The sequence below is a fragment of the Macrobrachium rosenbergii genome, chromosome 3, assembly GCF_040412425.1.
Source record: "Macrobrachium rosenbergii isolate ZJJX-2024 chromosome 3, ASM4041242v1, whole genome shotgun sequence".
Lineage (NCBI taxonomy): Eukaryota > Metazoa > Arthropoda > Malacostraca > Decapoda > Palaemonidae > Macrobrachium > Macrobrachium rosenbergii.
In genome coordinates this window covers 76,436,914-76,447,002 of record NC_089743.1, presented here as the reverse complement: position 1 = coordinate 76,447,002, position 10,089 = coordinate 76,436,914, and the positions used below count along the sequence as shown (strand labels likewise).

General features: G+C 38.5%; 1 protein-coding gene across 2 annotated transcripts in view; it reads left to right on the top strand.

Moving 5' to 3' along the window:
* Positions 1-265: 265 nt before the first annotated feature.
* Positions 266-10,089, top strand: part of LOC136825907 (polycystin family receptor for egg jelly-like) — a 237,431-nt gene continuing 227,607 nt past the window's right edge. Inside the window, exon 1 of one of the 2 annotated variants that reach the window (XM_067082800.1) lies at positions 266-701. The gene's annotated coding sequence lies outside the window, so the exon portion shown is untranslated. Of the gene's footprint in view, positions 702-812; positions 1,111-10,089 lie in introns of those variants that run through there. The other variant, XM_067082799.1, reaches the window with a different exon arrangement.

Sequence of the window (10,089 nt, the reverse complement as noted above, 5' to 3'; positions counted from 1 at the left end):
CTGTTTTAATGAATGTTAATTTTTCGGTGACGGATGAACTGAGACAAAGTCCGGACAGAGTTGCCTCTTAACGCCTTTTTAAAATTTCAGTTGTAAGATAAAATTGCAGTTTCTTTTTCAAATAAAATATCCGGTCCTATTTTCGTGAAATTCGTGTCTCATTTCACTGTTAAAGAACGGGGATGGTCGTATAGGTATAATTCACTGACACGGTTTGCGTTGCATAACTGATTATGCTAGTATGCTGTCACTCACTATAATCTACGCAGAGCAGTGTTGCCACACCTTGTGATTTTTCATAAGATCTTGTGAATTTGGCTATCATCTTGTGAAATAATATGAAAATTTGACAAGATCTTGTCAGTTTCTGTCATACTTGGATATGAATTAAATAATTATCAATATTTATTAAAAATAAGCAAACAAATAGATTACAAACCGATACAGAGGCTAATCGCTAACTAGCTAAACAAAGCATTATAAGAAAAGTAGTGTCTTGCTTTGGGAGAAGCTTCCGGAGTGATAATAAATTAATTAAAAGAAGGCAGGATCAGACAGAGATATGGACTGAAGTATTCAAATGAGGAAGAAGCAAAAATGTATCCACTGAAGAGGAAGAAGTTGAAGATCTATAATTTTCAATTGTTCTACATGACAGAGTGGGCACAGGAAATTCTTAACACGACTTCACATGCTATAAAGTAAGTTATACAGTAGAGTATTTGTATTTAATTTCTTTATTATTACAATCACGTTTTTGAATAATTTATTTAACATTGTTATGCATCTTGTGACTTTTTGGAAGACCAGATTGTGAATTTCCATTTTTCCCTGTGGCTACACTGATTCAGAGACAACTTTGTTTTCGACTTTTCAGACTGTTCTCAGTGTCAAATTAAGTTAGTCGAAATTCGCGAATTATGCAAAATGAAGAAGCCAACCGAAATAATATTATTATATTAGACCCAGAAGTTCTACAGCTTAGCCTAGTCTGTATTACATTTGGGATGATGATGGTGATCATGTAGATGAATATGGTATGCATGATGTAGGTATACCTGTGACATGCTTCTACCTCGAGTCTGCTGTAGGATTTACGCACATTATAGGGTAGGACATTGCCTAGTTGAGTTGGCTAAGCAAGCAATACTGTGGTGTTTTGATGCCTAACCAGGTACAAGGCGGTCCTGGTCGTTTCGGCCGGAAGTCACTTAGGCCGTAACATCCAAAACAATGTAAGTTGTTATGTTTATGGTATTTACCGTTATGTTTATGGTATTTACCATTATTATTTCATGTTTTACGTACATCCCCAAGGGCCTGGTACTAAAACGGCGCCCATTTTGCACGTAAACGTGCTTACGGCCGAAACGACCCGAATTCGTACAGGGAACGTGTATTTCGGACTATTTTTAGTTATCTTGTGTTTTAGCCCATGTATTTCTAACCATTACTGTTTGTGCAGACTATTTGTGTTTGTGGTTTCCCCTTTACCTAGGCTGGCATATATCCAACAGTTATGGGTGATCCCAGTCAGAAACATGGGCGGTAATTCTAAGCCGGCTGTCCGCGGTGAGCTAGACTATGGCAATTGGCGTTTTTCTGTTATTTTACTTGCTTTACAAGAATTTAAAGTAATATTTTGTCGCCCGGGTTGTAACTAAACTGTGATTGACCTTTGAAGACTACACGACTTGAATTACATAACGCAGGGTAGGTCGCCGGCATTCCGCGTGAAGCCCGCCCTCTACCTCCATAGCCACGGCAAAATTGTAACCAGTAAACACCTCAAGGTACGTTATGTTGGTATTTTAGGGGTGTTTACTGGTTACAATTTTGCCGTATTAGTTATGGAGGGGTGGGGGCTTGCCGCGAATGCTGGTTTAGACCTACCCTGCTAGGCAATTCAAGTCGGCGTGGTCTTCAAAGGTCGTGACAGCTTAGTTCCAGCCAGCCAACAAAATATTACTTTAAATTCTTGTAAAGCAAAAAGCAACATAGAAAATCGTCAATTGCCATAGTCTAGCTCACCGCGGACAGCTGGCTTAGAATTACCACCAAGTAAGAAAAATACTAAGTTCTCATGTATTGACAGTAACAGTCGCCAAGAAATGCATAAGTATGATAGGCTACTGTACCTAGGAAAGTTACTTGGAAGCAACCTTACCAACTGTTTCTAACCTTACTTGGCCAAGCCTTGGATGCCAGCGGTCCTGGTTGTTTTGGCCGTAAGTCACTTTAGGCCGTAACATCCAAAACAATGTGAGACGTTATGTTTATGGTATTTACCATTATTATTTCATGGTTCACGTACATCCCCAAGGGGTTGGTACTAAACATGGCGCCCATTTTGCACGTAAACAAGCTTATGGCCGAAACGACCCGAATGCGATGCCAGTACCTATCTTGATCTAGACATAAAGATGAATACTGAGATGCATCCCTAAACTAACCATCGAGAATCTAACCTAACCTGGGCTTTTACCTGGCTTGGGGCTTCCAGTAAATTTTCCCTACCTAGCCTGACTTTAAGAACCATATACAGTACATCATAAAATACAGAGATACATCCTAACCTGACTTTCTCCACCCCAACTATAAGGACCTTACTAAGTCGGGTAGAGAATTATAAAGTGAAATACAGATATTCTTGTCTTACCCATACACACGGGTTCTGGCAGATAAGGAATTTTCCCCTCATTTGCATTGCTCAAAGCATATTCCATCCCATGAGGTTGGGACCATTACTCCCTAGAAGAGTGCCATGCCCAAAAAAATTATGGACTGAACCCTTACAGATCACAATAGAAAAAGATGCACATCTAAACATTTTAACGGATAAATACCTAAGTAATAGATACACCGCGGGTATTTAGTGAGAAATGGCAGTTTCTTATAGTAATTTGGTTGCTTATTTACAATTTAACATTATTTTTGGGGGGTCGGCTGTAATTAACCTGTAATTAACCCCTGAAGTCCATCCACCAAGGGGTTTCCATGCGTGATCTTCACAAGACAGAGCACGGCTACTTCTGCTTGGAACGGTTCATATCCCGTCCGGCAAGTGCAATAACTTGTTAATGTATGGGTACTGCCCCCCCCTCCGGGCCAGTACTAAACACGGCAAAGGGACATTCCATTTGGCCGATAATAAACAAATGCACCGCCAGTGTCAGAAGCCCTAAAAGTGTAGAAAAAACCAGTTTCCAAGGTATTGCACTTGCCGGACGGGATATGAACCGTTCGAAACAGACGTAGTCGTGCTCTGTTTGGTGAAGATCGCGTATGGAAACCCCTTGTTGGACGGACTTCAGGGATTAATTATAGGTTAATTACAGCCAACCCCCAAAAAATATGCTAAATTGTAAATAACCAAAATACTATAAGAAACTGCCATTTCTCGCCAAATACCCGCGATGTATCTATTACTTAGAAATACCATACCTACTTTCTTCCCATGTAGTTCTTGTGGGGAAACATCAAAATGACCATCATTCGACTATTTCAGGTATAAGATTTGGCATTGGCCATGAAGTAAGGAGGCCATTGAAACATCATTATGGTACTTTTTAACTTATGACTAGATTGTGTAAATATTTTGGTTGGTGCTAAGATGCTTTTATTTTGTAGCGAAATCGTTGTGTAAGTACTGTATAGTTAACAAGATATGCTTCACCAAGCATATCATGCCAAGGATTCTGTGCCAGCATTTTGCAAGTTGTAATCATTAATTAGCGTATGTATATTTCCACTCACGAATCTAACTGGTTCTTGCCACCGTGACAGATAGCTAGTTCATTTTAACATTTCATGGACCAAAAATGAGAATGATTGCCTTGTTTGCTGCTATGGTGAGGTTGGGTTAATTCCAGCTCCAGTAAATGTATCTGAATTCAACAGAAAGTAGACATATCCTTTATTAGTCATATTCTTGCATTTGGATCCAAGGTTTTGTAGTGACAAGAGTATCCTAAAAGTGTGGAATATTTAAAATTGCTTTTATGTTCAGGTCATGTGAGTACATACCTGAATACTATACCTTTGTATTTGTCTTTATGTTTTGCAATTTAAGTGCTTTAGAGAGCTAGACCTCTGATAAGGAGTATACTTGGAATTGTACAAGATATCATTTAAAAAATCTTTACCATTTAGAAAGAGGCCAGTGAAGAAGAGAAAGTGCAGTTATAGTACTGTACTATGTATATATATTGTAAGGATGTTGTGATAAGAGCATAAATAGCCTACTTGGAATAGCAGAAACTCATTGTAGTTCTGCACTATTATAAGAATAGTCTTGTATGTTGTATTAGGGTTATATAATATGGTCATAGTTCTGTGACAGAGAATGCTTGGACATTTATGTGCTTGCTACATAAAAATTGTATTATACCATTATTTACGCATGTTAATCTCCTCATAAGTTAAGCAAACATAATATTTAGTGTTTACCTGCCTCTAGGCATTTCTTACTACCTCTGCTACATAACAGGGTAAATTTTTCTCTAAACCATAATTGCATTCTGGAGTTGAAGGTAAGATTTCATTATGTTTTTATATGCATTGAAAGCTTCTGACATTCATTTTGGTAGCAGATTAGTAGTTTGAGAGATACTGGAATCCCATTATATCATACAATTATGAGGGACCAGGGCTCCTACTTTTGGGGTATGAGAGGAGCAACTTCAACAGCGTGATTTGGTTTTTTTCTGCTGGCTCCAACAGAGGCTCAGTTGTGAGCAGTCAGCTTAAATTAAAAATTTACCAATGTTTCTATAATTTATAGCCACTTAAATCCAGTTTAAGGTGGTGGGTTGTCTGCCTCCCCTATTCAGGTAGATCACAAAGTATCATGTAATCATACTTTGGTTAAAGGACATTATCTGTTCTAGAAGGCTGTCCTTTAATAGAATTGCACTGAAATTAAGCAAATTTTCCCCATAGGAAATAATGGGAATTGAATTGATCCATTCCAGACCTCCAAAAATACTATGAATAAAAGCATTTTAACTTGAATTTAACAAGCCTAGCATCAGAAATTATACAAAAAACATGAAGTAGATAGATGCAAATTTGTTATCACGTTATCTGTAATTTGGAGAGTTTATTGCCTATGTGGAAGGTGGTGAGGAAAATGAAGAGGAGAGGTTTTATTAATTGGAAGGGGAGTCCCCTTCCACAAAAGCAGCAGGCAACTGTACTTCTGGAATTGTCTCTTTCCTCTGCTTTTTTCTTGAAACTCAATTTGTTTCTTTTTGCCAAAAGCTTATACAGTGATGTTTGTTCGTGCCTGCATTTTAAAATGTCCCTGGAGTGAGAGATAGCATTGTTATTCAGCATTGTTATTTTTCAAGGAAGCTGCAATGAACATCCTCCCTTTTATCCTCCTCTGAAGAAAATTCCTCAGCTGTTGTCTGTTGCCGCTCCCTCTGAAGGTCCTGCAGTTTTGTGGTGAGTTTTGTTTTTGTTTCTCCACCAGTGCTTCCACATCATCATCACTCACCTGCAGGCCTATAGACAATATCCTCCACAACAGGTCCAGCCTCAAAGCCTTCAAAGTCCTTTTTCGCTAACAGCATCTAGTCACAGTTTCTTCCATACAGAGTTCAGGGCCCAGTAAGAGATACAGACACCAGGCTTTGTATCTGGAGGATGTTAAAGTAGTTCATTCAGAATTCTCTTAGGGTCAGCTCTGTATTAGACTTCACTTCAAAGCACCACTAGAAAAGTGCATTGGTGTAGAGTTTCTTAATATTAGAGATGACCTGCTGGTCCATTGGCTGAATGAGAGTTGTGTTAGAGGGTATGAACTTCACCCCTGTAAAGTTAAATTCCCACAGCAAGTCAGCCTCTAAGCCTGGAGGATGAGCATAGCATTGCCCATGTAAAACCACTTATCTCTTATTTAAAAGTGGGTAATTTTCCCTCTTTATTATAGTTTTGACCAAATAACACCCAATAGCTTAATTTTCTGTTAAAAAAAATTGCTATAACCCAAAATAGTCTTCACAAACTCATGAGTTCTAAATGTGGTTATGTTGGCTGTCAAGTGTTTGTAAAGGTCCAGCAGTAACTATAGGTAATGCAGTGAGCTGTCATTAAAGAAGAAAATGTTCCTTTGCTTTTTATCCATGACAGTGGTGTCTGGTGAGGCATTATTAGTCAGTTAATGGAAAGCAGACACTAAAGCCAATATGTCATGACCTGATGACATTATACTGTACTGTATACAGTACAAGAACTATATTCAAAAGAAGGCATAAAAAGGAGTAATAGACATCATGATTCAGTGGGCAGCAAAGTGTTAACTTGTCAGTTGACAGAGAAATAACATGAACTTTCTGTGAGAGAAAAGTGTTCCTAAGGGAACGCATCACTTTTTATATAGGAGTATTCTTCAGCATGCTTTGGATGGGCCACTGACCTCGCAACAAGTTGGTTAAATGGTGGTTAAGGGGAATAAGTACAGGAGTGCCCCCACTCACCTACCGACACTAGCCACTATTTCTTTGCTACTGCTGTATAAGGATGTATTGCTGCCATCCTCTTCACTGCTAAGTTCAAGTGTTTTTTCATTGTTGATTGTGTTTTTTTTTTTTTTTTCCCAAGAAGTTTTCAGAGGTTTGAAGGATTATGAACTACTACTCCATTGTTTTTGTTAACAACGAATCCTTACCAACATGTACATTAACCTTCTTTGCAATTTCAGCAGTGTTACATTTGTATTGGAGATTGCACTGCTGTTGGGAGATATGTAGAAGAGGTATCAGTCAAGTGTTGGCCTACTTTCCCTTGTCTATTGAAACATGAGATGTGAGGATTTTACACAGTCTCATATGCATCACCTGCTATTTCTGCAGTTGCCTTAACACTTCTGCCACCTGCAGTTGCTGTAGCTGCTAAGAGCTCAACATTGTTGAGTCTTTAATAGTGGTCTTCCTTCCAGGACTACTGCAACCTCTTTAAGGAGTAAGCTAGACCCTAGTTAGGAGGGGAAGCTTTCTCTTTCCATCAACTTTACCAAGCTCCCCTGTTGAGGGGTAGTGCTGTCAGTGTACCTCATGAGGTGCTTTGTAGGCATTACCAAAGGTTGTTTACAGTGTTCCTTTTGGCCCTTAGTTGCACCCACATTATAGTCTTTCATATTATCTCCATTCCCACTTCCTTTCTTCCAGCTTGCTGCCCAACCACTCAACCACTCCAGCTCCTTTTCTCAGTCGTAAGTGCTGATTGGCAGAAAGTTCCCCAGTGCTTGTCTCTATAGCTAGATTTTTATAAATTGTCAAGCTCTCCTCCACCTGCTCTTTTCTCTTTTTGTGCTTGGAAGTCACAAGAAGTCCTTCAGGTTTCTTGTGGGCGCTTTTCCTATTTAAAGGGAAGCGGAGGCTCTAGGTCACCAGCAGATTATCATTTTAACCTCTGCTAGGGTAGGTATGGGCCTCCCCATACCCATCCACTTAGAAGGCTCTTTCTTTTCTAATCCAGAGGGATCAGCATAGAGGAAGCTGCTTGTACTTCTTGTTTTTTAGCAATTGGCACTGACTTTTTTGTTAATATACATTCGCTTCTGAAGAGAACTCAAGGCTATTGATTTGTTAGCCTCTTTGTGGTAAGTCCAACTTTTGCCTTAAGAAAGCCGTACTTCTGGAGGGCCTTGCCTCATGGTGATCCTAATGATGAAGTAAACCCCACCTTCCTTTCATGAACCTTGTTGTATTGAGTTCTTGACGGGCCATTTGAGAAGCAAAGCAATTGCACTGACCGCTCTGGTTGTGTTCTGCTTCTAATATTATGGTTCATGGGGTTTCCTGTCATCCAGCAATAAAGCAGATTACCTCCTTGCAACCATTTAGGATACCATAGTGGCACTGATCATGGTTCCTTCCACTGCAGAAATGTCAGTGTTCAAAGAAATTTTGGTGAACAGTTACAGGCACCAAAGTGGGAAACTAGGGTTCTTGTGTTGAGGGATACAAAAATGAGTGAGGTACATAACTATGTCCTAATGTGACTATACATAACCTACAGCACCAAACCCCTGACATGTCACAGGCAGTCATATATCTCAAGGTGGCATGTCTCTAGCATTTTGAAGGTGGCAGTATATCACAGAGTGCTGTCATTAACCTATCACTGAGGCCATGTAAAACAGTGTTCACATAAGAATTCAAAGGGTCAAACATTATTCTTATAGCAACAAAACATTGTTAAATAATCCCTTGATAAATGAGGAAACATCCATCCCACAGGGATTCCATGGCTAGACCTACTTGAAAACCATCCATTTAGGTGCTGAACAGTTCAGATAGGTTCCAGTTCGCTGCATGATGGTTTAAATCTCACTGTCAAATTAAAAACCATCTATCTGGTTTTTACCTTGCCACTCATAAACAGTTATATGATTGGTTAATGGACAACAAGTCCCAAAACTAATGGAAATGTCATCATAAAAGGCAGTACAGGTATTAGAAACTATACATCGTATATTCTTTTGCTTTTTCATTTTGAGAAAAACATTCAACAGGGTAATTTTGTGAGACTTTTTATGAAAATTTATAGAGGAGGTATACCCTTTTATGTGTTTGAAATGTACTGCTTTTTTTTACTAAAAATTTTTAAATTTAATTGTGTAACATGGTTATCAAAACTAATTGGTTCTAACAAACTTCAAGTGGCAACTTTTTTCCTTTAAGTTTCCACAACCCACATGGATGTATTTAAATAATCAGTGTAGCTCACTTCCAATTGGCTGCTCAGTCAGTGGATTGATAATCAGCAGGGCTGCTGTTCCGAGGACATGGTTGCAATCTCTCTTGCTGTGGCTGTGCTGGTGATTTTGATACAGTTTGCAGTGAAACAAGGATAATGTTTACCATTGGTTCCTAGATTGTCTAGAAACAATACAGACCCACAGGTATTTTTTGTGAATGTGAATTGGCTTTATCTATGACTTTCTATTTCTGGGATTTATCACATGTGATCTGAGGAAGGCAGCTCACTTTGCCATGTCAATGTTTTTGTCAGATTGTCAAAATGTTTATGATTTCTTCCTCTGGACAAGCTCTAATGCAGAAATCATGTGCATTCCATTATTGTCTACAGTGATTTTTTTAATGGCTGGCAAACTACACCTGTGCTAAAGAGATGCAGTATGTATGAAAAAATCCACAACATAGGAGTAGTTCATCTCTCCCCTTCTCATCACATGCTCAGACCATCTCGGTCCGTCAAACCTTTGTCTGTTTTCCAGTTAATGGATGTCACATCTCAGTAACGGCTACCTAACACACTTTAGCAGTGAATCTCAGGATATTGGTGTCACATTTCCTTAGCATCTCATCCATTTTGTTTTGCAGGTGCCCATATCAGGACTGATTAGAATAATGCAGCTGGCATAGAAGACATGAATTTTTTGCTCATTTTACATAGGGCTAATCATGAATACTGTACCAGGAATCAGTAATTTCTTTACATATCATGGAGTGTATTGCATATCAGGGTTCAAATATGGAATATTAGGATGGCATAATTTGCACAAATTGTTAATAAATAGTGATTATACATTGAAGTTTTTCACTAGTAGACCCATCATTAACAACAGATTTCTGTAGATATCAGACCATTTACTATCACACTAACTTGGTCATGGTAAGATGGTAATTTTAATTAATAAGAATGAAATACCAAATGCATGGATGCCACTAGTGACACATCAATAAGGAAAGTACCATAACCGATAGCATTTAAGACCCTTGGGCATATAAGGCCTCCCCAATTTTTGGAAAAGAATGTTAACAAAAAATTGTGTATTTACATGTTAGCATTAAATGATATCTCAATATGTGGCTAAAGGCAAAAAAAGATGCTTGGACAAAGCTTGTGACAAGCAGGTAAAATAATTTTGTTAATTTCACTTTACTTTACAAAAGAAAACAAAAGCAGCCTGGGTATAAGAGAAAACATTTTATAACCCTTCCCTCCATCTCCTGCAGTTGAAATGAGTGCCTAAATTTACAGACAAAATGAAAACAAAAACAAAACGTAGTTTAAATATAAGAATTTACAAGCTTTTGTTTTGGGGTAAGGTTTTCA